At 49.9% G+C, this 12,783-nt stretch overlaps 1 protein-coding gene across 1 annotated transcript in view; it reads left to right on the top strand.

The window, feature by feature from the left end:
- Nucleotides 1–12,783, top strand: part of RAI1 (retinoic acid induced 1) — a 218,834-nt gene that overhangs the window by 71,234 nt on the left and 134,817 nt on the right. The window contains exon 2 of the mRNA XM_083585560.1: nt 495–594. The gene's annotated coding sequence lies outside the window, so the exon portion shown is untranslated. The remainder of the gene's footprint in view (nt 1–494; nt 595–12,783) is intronic.

The following is a 12,783-nucleotide window of genomic DNA, read 5'->3' as shown; positions in this document are numbered from 1 at the left end:
GACAGAGAGAGGAAAAATCTGCCACCGCTGGTCCCTCAATCTCCTTGGACATCCTGATGTCTTTATAGTGCCACCGAGAGAGAGACCCTGAAACCACTCCCTCCGTATCCTCTCCCCTCCTTTTCCCCCACCTCTCCCTCATCTCCATCAGCACAACCTCCCCCCACCCTTTTAGCAGCCTGCAGCCAACCAATCAGCCCCCCCCACGACACACACACACACACACACACAGCCGTGCGCGCCCTCCCTTCCTCTTCCACACACATGTTCACCATTCCTACCCCTGGCATTAAATTTTCAAACTGCAGGCTACGGGGCCGTTCCTAATTACCTCCTATCCCCTAGTGGTCTATGAATAATGACTACTGAAGGAGCTCAAAGAGGTTGCTAAGAAGAGAGAGAGAGAGAGAAAGGGGGAACAAAAAATAAAAACAACAAAAAAGAATTGTGCTACATACATATTTTTCTCCCCACGTTTTTCCCCCCTCCTAAAGGATCTAAATCTGTGACCACTCTGCTCTGGGAGGACGGCAAGGGAAAAGAGCGAGGGAGCGCCAAAGAGGAGACGGAAGAGGAGAAGAGGAGAGCTTGCAGGTAGGGCGAAAGGAGATCTTTCTTTGGGGTGCTTTGATGTCTCTTTGGTGGGGGGCTGCGCGCTGGCCGCTCATTCATCAGCTCCCTTCGCCTTCTTTCCCACCCAGCCCCTGTCCCCTGCCCTCCCTCTCCCCTTGGTTTTATGTTTCTTGCTTACGCCATTTGTGCTTTGGGGAGATTGGGGGGGGGGGGGGAGAGAGCGCTTCAGAGACAGCCGCGTTGGTCTTTCGGCTTTGGCAGAGTTGGTGAGTGTGCATTGTCTCCCCTCCAAGTGGATTGTTTGAAAAGGGCTTCTGGATTTTCCTTGCAGAATTCCGAGGAAGCTGCATTCCTTCCTTCCTTCCTTCCTTCTTTCCTTTCGTGTGTTTGTTTGTTCTTTCTAAATCTGGTTGGACGCACAAGTGCAGGCGTGAAAAAGAAGTTTGGTTTTGGGGAGGGGTGCTTCTTTTCTTATGCGGGGGGTGGGGGAGATGTTCGGTGTCTCTGGAGAGTGGCTTTTTTTAAAAAAAAAAGGAAGTTCAAAGAATGCTAAATTGGTGGCGAGGCTGAGATTGAAGGTTATTTTGGATGATGCCTTCGTAAGGTCTCAGTAAAGTTGTCGGATGGAGACCCAGCATCCCATTATCTCTCGCCAGTGTTTCCATGCGTGGCTTTGATCGATGTGTTTCCCCATTGGTTCCTTTTCCCAGAGAATCAGTCTCTCCTCTGAGCTAGGAAGACCATAAATTGTAGCTAGCATTTGTACTGTACAGCTGTGATGGTTCATTTGGAAATCCCCCCAGGGCGGGGGGGGGGGCATGCTGGGAGAGAGAGAGAGAGAGAGAGAGACAGAGAGAGAGAGAGAGAGAGAGAGAGATTTTCTCGAGGTCTCCCTGGGGTTCTCTTTTTCCCATGACAAATGTCTTGCCCCCTCCCGACACAAACCGCCCACTGACACGATTATTATTTTTTAATAAATAAATGGGCTCTCCAGAGCCTCAAGGAAGCGTCGCCAGTCTACAAAAGAGCCTCCGTGATCTTCCTTCCTTTTTTCTTTTTCTGCTGCTGTTGCTGTTGCAGAAAAGGAAAAGGAAGAAACTGGAAATGTATGCAGGGTGTTGAAGTATTGTTGCAGGAGGAGAGCTGGGAATCGGCTAGAGCCAAACTGCCAGCCAGCCAGCCAGCCAGCCTATGACATTGCAGCAGGATCCTGTCCACCCTCTGCCATTGAAGAGCTACTCAGAGCAGGCAATTGTGTGCGTTTGGCGCAGGTGTGGTGGCCGAGATCCACAAAAAGCCTCCACTCCAGAGCAACCCTATTAAAACCAACAAAGCGAGGCGACCCGGATGGGAGCAGATAGGTTTTTTGCACCTGTGTCACTGTGTGCGGATGGGCGCATCAGTGCGCTTGGAATTCACCGTGCAAATATTGAACCTTTTTTAAAAAACAAAACAAAGCACAAATGTAAATCCCATCTATGGAAAGGCGCAGAAAACGCACCGTTCAGGGAGGCAGCACGGCTAAGGTGCGGGACGAAACTTTGTGGCATGCACAAATCGTTGCAATGGTGGGATTGTGACAAAGGAGGCAGGTGGGCAGGTTTCAAAATGAGGAGAGGAAGGCAAAGCTGCAGTGTTTGGCGTAGTGGACAGACTGCTGTTTGTAGGCCAGCTGTGTGCAGTTAGGTGGGGGAAAGAGGCTCTTTGCTCCAGGTTTAGCCCAGCAGCAGCCTCTTTTTAATAGCAGTCAGACAGATGCCTCCAGGAAGCCCACAAGGCAGGGATCGCACAAGTGGCCTTTCTTGGTTGTTTTGACCTCAGCCCCTGGGGTTCAGAGATAGACTGCCTCTGAACATGGCAGTTCTATCTCTTGCTATCAAGGTTAATAGCTGCCTCCTGCTATTGTGTTTCAGATTGCATGTGGTTATTCTTCAGGGAGCATATAATTTCTGAGTGCTGCAAGGCATGGAAAAAGTAAAGTCCACAAACGCTCTGAAAGCACACTGTTTGTTTTCGGTTTGTTTGAGGGGTGGGTTTGTTTTCGTCTTTTGCAATTTAATCGTGGATATACTGCCCTTTGGACCTTAAATTGAACCTACCCTTTCTCATACACTTAAATCCAAAACAGCCTCTGACTTTAGACCTGGGGCCGAAAAGATGCAAATCTCTTGCTAAATCCCTGCCAAGCCACAAAACAGGATGTCACAGTTTTAATATTAAGCAGTTAGATAGGTTTAAAAATCTTGCTGATATCTCTTACTTCAGGGAGCTCATGGGTAATGTACGTGCATACTGGGTCAGTCCATGTTGAGCTTCACAACAACCCTGTCAGGTAGGTTAGGCTGAAAGAGCAAGAAACAGACAGGCCCAAGGCTACCCAACGGAGTTTCACGGAGTGAGGATCTGAACCCAAGGAGCGCAGTTCAGTTTGCTATGGCTGCTACAATGGCTTTGGCAAAAAAGAAAACCTTTTTGTAGCCCTACCTGGAGCAGCTAGAGGATCGAACCTGTGACCTTCTGCATGCAAGAAACACGCTTTACCACTGAGCTACAGCCCTTCCCTGACGTATTGTAACTGCATATGTTGATGGTGTTCGTCGTCCATAGCTCTGGGAGGCTGTTGAGCATCACAAACTCCAGATTCCACCCTTGTAGCATAAACCCCAGCTCCATATTGTTTGCCCTAAACTGGAATCATCAAATGCACCTCCCATGTTACTGTTTCCTCAAACTGCCCTGAACTTGGGGTCCATTTGACCCCCAATACCTGATGAGCAAAAACCTGCTCAGGGAGGGTTCCCCCCCCCAATCCGCTCTCCCCGTTTATTTATTTTAATGACGTTGTTTGTTGTTGTTTCGTAGGGAAGCAGAAGTCCAGAACGGCAGGGGAGGCGGGGAGAGGACTGTGGGGGCGGAGAGTCGATTTAAATTGGGCTTAATGGATTCCCAAGGCAGCTTTTCGAGATGAAAGTCAAAATAAGACTGAATCTCAGCAGACCCGTCTCTTGCATTAAAGATGCTGCTCTCCTCATCTTAGCTCCTCTTCCCTCCCCCTTCCTCCTTTTCTTCTTTTTAAAGGGGGAAGAGGGAGGGGGGGAGATTTCTGTGTTATGTGCACAGACGACAGAGTGGAGTTTTCTAGTCTTATAATGAGGACCCTAATTGAAGAGCGTAACCCTCGTGGGATCTGCATTCACTGACGGCTGTGTCTCTCACTCCTACTGGACTGTGGCTTTCTGTCTGGGGCGGAGCAGGCCGGTGGTCAGTGTGTAAGACTCAAAAGGTACGGGGGTTTAAACAGTGCTATCTCTATTATTGTTATTATAGAGTGTTATTGCACATCTATCCCGGCTCTCTCCCAAATTGGGATTTTAAGGCAGCTGGTTTAAAATTTGAAAATGCAATCTAACGAAAACAAGCTAGTGAACAAACCATAATTCAAAGGCGTCAGAGCACATTTAAAACCCAGTTTGACCTGACAGCGGGACAGTGAGTCTGCACCTTAGTTTCCAAAGGCGTCTCTGAACGGGAGAGTCTTAGCCAGCTGGTGGAAGGATCGCAGAGAGGGAACCAGTCTAGCCTCTCTTGGGAGGGAATCCCACCATCTGGGGGTAGCCAAAAAAAAGCTGCCTCTCGTGTCACCACCAAGCATGGCTCTCATGTTGATGGGACCTAGAAGAGGCCTTAAATGGCAGTACCTAAAGAGCTACCTCTCCCCACATAAACCGACCCAGACTCTGCATTCATCACCTGAGGCTCTTCTTCGTGTGCCTCTTCCCCGTGAAGTCCAGAGGGTGGCAACACAAGAACAGGGCCTTCTATGCAGTGGCTCCCCGTTTGTGGAATGCTGGCCCCAGGGAGGCTCGCCTGGCACCTTCCTTACATATATATATTAGGGGCCAGGCGAAAACGTTCCTCTTCAACCAGGCATTAGACTGATTAATATTCTACAGCCTTTTAAGTATGTTTGTGTATGAGGGGTAGGGGGTGTTATTGTTTTGTTGTTTCTGGTTTAACTATTTATTTGTGCTTTTTCCTTATATTTTTATCTTGTGAACCACCCTGATACCTTTTGATGAAGGGCGGTATGTCAATTTAATAATAAATAAATAAATCCAGCAAGGGGATCAATTGCCTGACGATCGTAGCACCTGGGCAGGTTTGTGTAGGGAGATATGATCTTTCAGGTAGTCTTAGTGCCCTTAGTGTCCTTTTGGCACTAGGGATATATCTCAAGACACATTATGAAATGAGGCAGGCAGGCAGGCAGGCCAGCAACAACATGTGTGCTCTGCATATGCAGACCAGAAATTGCTTGCTTTGCCTTAACAATATAAGAAGCCCCCTCTGGCCTCTCAGTCCTCCACTCCATAGCCTCTCTTTTGATACACACCCAGTTCTGCTGGATCGGTGAGATCCTGCGGGAGTCATTTGGTTCCTGGGGGGAAGGTGCCTGTGAGGGTCCTGGGTCTGGTTGTATAGGAGATTTCTTGGGGGTCTCTTGTCTGTTAGTCTCGGTGGTCTCTCCAGTCCTCAGCAGCAGGCCCAGAGTCCTGGATCTATTCTTGCTCTTTGTCCCGGCTCCTTAGATTGCAACTCTGCACACACACACCCCCGACAGTATGTCTGGATTGCTACTAGATTCTGGGTGTCACAACACCAAGTTGGGGAAGGCCACTTTAGCATTAAGACTAAAACCTGGTTGTTATTTTGGGGGGGAGATCATCTGGAAAGACCCTTGTGTGACCAGATAGCTGCTGTATCTGTTTCCTGAGAAGAGACGGGGCAATTCACGGGGCAATTCCCAACCCCTCTTTTGCAAATCTGATTTCCAATAAGGCAGAGTTTGACGCAGAGAAGAATCCCGGCATCCAGTGGCTTCACAATTCTCTGAAATGTGTTATTAAAAACGTTTGTACCTTGCCTTTTCGGCATGCGGGTCTAACGGAGGCAGCCCACAAACCAATAATTGAAATTCAGAAGCAAACACAGATGAAAAACGTAACCAAACAGATAGCATCGGAACCAGGCAGCCGGGAAAGGACAAAAACAAGGAGATACACAATAAATAGCCAGGCAGTGGAAACAACATAAGCCGCCTCCAGCCCCCCTCCCTATCCCCCCCACCTCGGACATAACAAGAGGCCTCAAAAGGTGCACTGGAAAAGAATCACCTTTAAAAAACAGCTTGGGTGGCCTGTTCCCAGGCAACCGTTAGCCGTAACCCAGGCAGCAGGGGAGATCAGAGAAGGACTCTGGAAAATGTTGAAGCAGGTAATGCCAGTAAACATGAGCCAGTGGTGTGATGTAGCAGTTAAAAAAGCCAACGCAATCTGGACTTGCATGTAACAACAACAACTATTTATTTATACTCCGCCCATCTGGCTGGGTTTCCCCAGCCACTCTGGGCAGCTCCCAACAGAATATTAAAAACACGATAAAATATCAAACATTAAAAACTTCCCTGTGCAGGGCTGCCTTCAGATGTCTTCTAAATGTTGTGTAGTTCTTTATCTTTGACATCTAATGTGATGGCGTTCCACAGGGCTGGTGCCACCACCAAGAAAGCCCTCTGCCTGGTTCTCTGTAACCTCACTTCTCGCAGCGAGGGAACCGCCAGAAGGTCTTCAGTGCTGGACCTCCGTGTCCGGGCTGAATGATGGAGGTGGAGGCGCTCCTTCAGGTATACTGGGCTGAGGCCGTTTAGGGCTTTAAAGGTCAGCACCAACACTTTGAATTGTGCTCAGAAACGAAGTGGTAGCTGCACTCTGCTCTGTGCTGTTCAGACCACATTTTAAGAAGGACATTGGCAAACCAGAGCGCCGTCCAGAGGAGGAGCGTTCTGTAAGCCAAATCCTACAAGGGATGGTTGTAAGAGCTGGGTGTGCTTAGCCTGGAGAAGAGAAGATTATGGAAGCTGTCCTCAGAGATCCGACGGGCTGCTGTGCCGGTGACGGAGCAGACTGGTTCTCTGTAGATTCAGGATCTGAACCGATGGCTGCAAAAGGCAGGAAATGGAATTTTGGCTCACGTTCAGAGAAACCTCCCGGCGGGGAAAGCTCTTTGGGAAATGCGGAGCTCTCGGCTGGAGGTATAGGGTAGCAGAGGACGGGCAGCCAGGGGTGCTGTAGCGCAGTCGCATTTTGCCTTGCAGAACCTGCATTGAGTCAGGGATTGGAGTCGATGACCTTCGAGGTCCCTTCCACTTTTGCGGCCCAATGATTTTATACGGGAGAAGGCAGTTGTTGAGGCACCCTGAGCTCTGGCGGATTGCAGGGTAGCCGCAGAACGAGAACAGATGCTCCGACTGCTCACTGTTTACCAGCAACAGTCCCTATTTTCGGAGCCCTGTACTCTATTTTCGCCTTTGTAAGAAGGCCTTGTTAACACTGTGTTGTACTCATTAGAGTGAGTTGCTAGAGCTCTCATTCTTCGAGATTCAGCACCCTCCCCAGGGTTACGTTTCGGAAGAGACGGGTGTTTCTTGAACTTGGTGCATGTCCCCCAAGGGATCTGAAGAAGCCAGGAGAATTAAGAAGTGGCTCAGAGGTCAAGTCTGTATGCAGCATACCCCTCAACGCTTTGAAACCAAAATCCAGGACGCCATCTTCCCAGATGTCATCTTCCTGTTTTTTTTATCGCGATGGCACAGCGGCCATTTTAGTTGCTGTGATCTTGCACGATTTCGCGCTGCGGTTCCCCCCAAAACCCTATTTTGGGGGACACAGCACCCCAAAACGTGCATTTTGGAGTGGCACGCGAGATTGTGCCCCCCATGTTTTCTGAGGGGAAATGGTGTCACGAAATTGAGCGAGATCGCAGCAGCCAAAATGGCCGCTGTTCTCTCGCGAGAAAAAAGGGATGTCTCCGTTTTTTCGGGACACTTGCAGGGTACGCATGCAGAGGCCTCAGATTGCACCCCCGTCAGCATGTCCAGGTAGGGGATAGGGAAGGCCCTTGCTTGGCACTATGGAGAGCTGCTGCCAGTCAGAGTAGACAATACTGAGCTAGATGGACTGCTGTGGTAAAAGGCAGCATGTTTAAAAGCAACTCTTCATTCAGGCCCATGAGGACTAGCATCTTACTTAAAGGAAGGGCTATACCTGAGTAGTAGCTGACTTTGGTGTAAAGCAGCTCCCTGTATTCCTATTTGCATCTGGAGGAAGTTCCATGTTTATGGTGCCACCACTGAAAAGGCCCCGTCTCTTGTGTGAGCAATGGAGAGAGCAGGACCTCTGAAGCCACTTTTCCTTTGTAAAGGAGAAGACCGCTTCTGAGAATTTCTTTCTTCCACTCTGTCTTCTGGTTGCAATGCAGGGTGGCTGGTCAGATTTTGCTTGTCCTGTAAAGTGCAGCAGGCTTGTGTGGATGTTGAGATTGTGTCAGTGCAAAGAAAAAGCAATTATGGTCCTGGGTACAGAGATCATCTACCTTCCTGAGAACCACAGCCCTCCTCCTCCTCTTTGTCTTCTTCCGCCTCCTCCTCCTCCTCCTCCTCCTTTTTTAAAGCACAAGTTTCTAGCCCACATCAATGGCTGGGAAGATACGTGGGCAAAACCGACTGAAACCTTGAATAAGGCCCGGAAAAGATTGCTTGACAAGAGCAACCACAGCACCTTTCCCCCTCTTTGTGAGGGGCAAAACCGGAATGAACTATGTGAAATATGCAACAATGGAAATGTATCGTGTTTGCCTCCTTTCTACAAATTGCAGAAATGGGTTTGCCTTGGACTGCCTGGGTCTGAGCATTTGTGTTGTTTTTATGCAGAGCTCTAGCTGTGACCTTTCCAAGTTGAGACCGTCTCCCAGTCCCTCTCCTCCCCTCGCCTGCTGTTCTGCAGCTGTAATGAAAACTTGGCCAAGAAGACCCTTAGCCATCTTTTGCAGGCAAAGATGGCATCAGGACGTTGAGGATTAGGTTGGATAAGGCACCACCCATTGGTCCCCTTAAATAAGAAGGGGCGGAGGGGGGTTAGATGCAAAAAGCAAGGGACTGCCCCAGAATCCTTTGGTGAGATCACTCATGCCAGTGAGTCAAGCTACATTATTTATTGATTTGCTCAAGCTATAGTCCGCTTAATGTTATAATAAAACATTTGAAAGCAGTTTATAAAAAGGGGTTGCATGCTCTGCTAAGGCCTTCTCAGAGCAGAACCATTGAAGTTAATGGTCGCAGCTGATTTAAGTTCATTAATTACCCTGAATAGGACAATTCCTTTCATGGAGGTTGTGGGAACACTGCAAGATAGCTCAGTTGGCTAGAACGTTGTGCTGACAACGCCAAGGTTGCAGGTTCGATCCCTGTATGGGACAGCTGCATATTCCTGCATTGCAGGGGGTTGGATGAGATGAATCTCAGGGTCCTCTCCAACTCTACAATCCTATGAGATAAGGGTTGAATCCAGACACTTGGAATGCCAGGTTAAGGGCAGGGGGATGAGAGGAGCATTGTTCGAAACTAGCCGGGTGCGTTTTGCTACTAGCACGGGTCCTATTGCAACTTTGTGGATATTTCTAGGTGCCAGTTTGATGACCACCATCTTAAAACCTCTTCCTTAGTCCATAGTTAATACCATTCCCATTTTCCTTGTGTGTGTTCCTCCTTCTTGCATACTGGGACAATCATACTGTTGTAAGAGCAAGCTACAGTCAAGCAATGTAGTTGAGAATGTAGCATCATGGAATCTGTTGGAAGGAACAATCATTCTGTTGTGGTGACCGTAACCCAGGTTTAAGGTGGCATTTGGTGCCTAGCTTATATATCTGAGTTTCTAACCCTGGAGAGGAGGGGAGAGACACCAGCAATGAGCCATGCCACTGTACTGGGCCCATAAGACGCAGGGCACAGAGGCACCAGCTTATGGTCAGAGATTTCTCCTCCACCAGCTGCCACCACTGACCAGGGGCTGCTTCCCCCCTCCTTCCCCTTCGCAGCAGAAGGGGATGGAGCCAGCCACTGAAGTCAAGACGCTCTTGGCTCTGCACTCAGCCTCCTCTGCCGCTTTTGAACGTTGGAGGGCCCTCCCCCAAAATATGGGACGCGGGCGGCGCTGTGGGTTAAACCACAGAGCCTAGGGCTTGTCGATCGGAAGGTCGGCAGTTCGAATCCCCGTGACGGGGTGAGCTCCCGTTGCTCGGTCCCTGCTCCTACCAACCTAGCAGCTCGAAAGCACGTCAAAGTGCAAGTAGATAAATAGGTACCGCTCCGGCGGGAAGGTAAACGGCGTTTCCGTGCACTGCTCTGGTTCTCCAGAAGCAGCTTAGTCATGCTGGCCACGTGACCCGGAAGCTGTACGCCGGCTCCCTCGGCCAGTAAAGCGAGATGAGCGCCGCAACCCCAAAGTCGGCCACGACTGGACCTAACGGTCAGGGGTCCCTTTACCTTTACCTTTACCCCCAAAATATTGGGGGGGGGGGCGCGAAAGAGCTCGGCCCCTAGAAGATGGTGCCCCTGGCCAAGTGTTGGCTCTGATCATTGGATGCCAGGCTAAGAAAAGAGGAACGGGTTTCTAGCAAGAAAGGACTAGCGGGTGATCTGAGCCTTTTACCGCCCCTTTAGAGGAATGCCGATTGACAATGACAATGAAGGTACAGCCGTATGTGATTGATTCTCCCGCCCCCATTCCATTACAAGGTATCAGGAGAACCTACAGTGGTAGAGAGGGGTTTAATTTCAGGCACCGCTGCACTGAATAAGAATAGGGCTTGGCGCCTTTCATCCAGAGATCCCAGGATGTGGCGGGACCTGATCCATGCAGAGCATATCGGCAGAGCTGGCCGTTCTGTCGGGGGACAAGGGGCTTGCTCCAAGCCAGCTGTTTTGATGAAGGAGGCCATATCGGGGGGGGGGGGCGAAAGACCTGCTCAAGGGGTCTCCTTGCCTTCCTTCCCAGTAACCTGTCCTCCCCACCCCCAGGAAAAGTCACCCCTGTGAAATAGCCCTGCACCATCAGCCTCCAAAGCAATCCATTGATTGAATTTACTTGCAGGTGCCTTTTCGAAATATTGGAACCATTGTCGCTTAAAATCTAATAGCCTCCCTTTAGGAAAAGCTGTAGCTAAGTGCACCCAGAAGGACACAGGTTCGATCCCTGGTTTGGTCAGTTAGGGCTGAGAGTGTCGCTTGTCCTGGAGAGCCTCTGCCAGTCCGTGTGGACAATATAGGCTTGGTATAAGGCTCCCATCTGCGCTGTGCATTTGAAACATACCTCCAACATGTTGAGTCCCAAAACCGGGATGTGCGTCTTCCCATCCGTGGTCCTGCTTGAGTCATGTGACCCATGCAAGACCACGGAGTTCAAAAGACACACTTTTTGCAGGGGACGGGGGGAGCAAGACCACATCACCCAAAATGGGACAATACAGGGTATGATTTAAAGCAGTAACATGCCACTTTAAACAGTCCTATGTCCCCCCCCCCCAAAGAATCCTGGGAAGTGTAGTTTGCTAAGGGTGCTGAGAGTTTCTTGGAAACACCGACTCCTCGCACAGAGCTGCGGTTCCCATAGTGGCGTAACAGCCAATCACCAGGGAACTCAGGGAATTGTAGCTGTCTGAGGGGGCCATAGCCAACCGCAGCCCCCAGGGCTTAGGTGGTGAGGGGTGTCTTTCCCAGCCCTCTTATCCTACATGAAATCCTTTTAACTGGAGGCGCCACTGATTGAACATAGAACTACAGAGTTCAGAGAGACCCCCAGTTCCTATCAGATGGCCACTCAACCTTTGCTTAAAAACTTCCAACGAAGGGAGTCCGCCATCTTCTGAGGTGGTCGGTTCCACAGCCAAACAAGCCTTTGCCCTCAGAAAGTTATTCCTGATTTTTCGTCACAATCTCCCTTTTTTTTGCCCTTTGAATCTACTAGTTTGGGCCCTGCAGAGCAGCCGGAAACCAGCTTGCTCCATCTTCCATGTGGCAGCCCTCTTGATATTTCAAGACGGCTATCACATCACAGGAGAGCCTTTTGCATGCAGAGCTGGTCTCTGCCACTTAGCTGGTCTCCCTCCCCTGTCAGGGAGTGATGGCCAGCCTTTCCCCTCTACTCTAGGGGGGGGGGGAAACCCTCCAATTCTCCTGTAAATGATCATCATTAAAATCCTCCTGCCTCCGATTTATTTTGCTTTCCATCTGGCTCGGAAGAAAGCAGGACGAGGAGAGACACACACACACACAGACACAGGCGCTATCTATCTCTTTCTGCCGCGCACCAAAGGGAAATGAGCGAGGGCAAGGAAGAGGGGGAGGGTTTTTTCCGCGGCAGGCAATCCATCAATCCTCGGTTGTCAGACGGGGGCCTTTGGAGTTCTCTGCGCCAGGCTGTTCTCCTTTCCAGGAGGCGTCCCTCTCCTTGCCCAGCTCCTCAGAAAAAAAAAGAGGTCGAGAGAGGGAGGCTGGTTTTCTGCTTTACGGCATACTTGAACTTCTCGCAAGCCAGCCTTTCAGAGCGCCGCTGGGTTCTGGCAACCAGAGCTGCCTGGGAAACGTCAGCCCGTGTGTGGGTCTGCTTATTAGTAGGGCCAGCATTTCTTGAGAAGACCCCCTTCCCCAGTGCTCAGGATGGGGGCGAAGTTTGGAAACAGCAACAACATCACCATCCTGTTGCCGCTTTAAAAAACAAGGAGCTTTTAACTCAACGTGCACATGGACCCTCCACCTGGTTTCTCCTCCCAGCCCCTGAATAGTTATCGTCCTGGCTGTGCCGGCAGAAGCAGTACCACTCTATTGCCTCTTTACACAGGCAGCTTTCAACTCACTCTGGTCCCTGTCTCTGGATAATCACTGTCCTGGTGGCGCCTTTGGGAGACACCCGGTTAAAATCTTGCTAGTGTGCATTGCTTACACTGTCCTTCTCTGGGGCTCAGCTCCCTTGCGAGGGTCAGTTCCGTCTCAGAATGGGGGACCAACTCACCTGGTTGTGTTAAAAATTGTGACTTAAATGGGCTCTCTCTGGCCCCATTATTAGATTAATAAAGTACGTTTTGCAAGTGTAGGATGGCTAAAGGGTTTCTGGATACCAGAGTTATTCCAGTAAATATAATGCATGGAAGGCACTTAGAAACCCTGGCAGTGCATTGTATCTGTCTCTGCATTTATATCTCCTGTTAGCTATCTATCTATCATCTATCTATCTATCTATCTATCTATCCATCCATCTGGGATGGATGGATGGATGATGGCGAACCTGTGGCACTTCATTTGTTGTGGGACTACAT

The sequence above is a fragment of the Podarcis filfolensis genome (genome assembly GCF_964270895.1).
Source record: "Podarcis filfolensis genome assembly, chromosome: 14".
Classification (NCBI taxonomy): domain Eukaryota; kingdom Metazoa; phylum Chordata; class Lepidosauria; order Squamata; family Lacertidae; genus Podarcis; species Podarcis filfolensis.
This window is presented reverse-complemented; position numbering and strand designations above follow the sequence as displayed.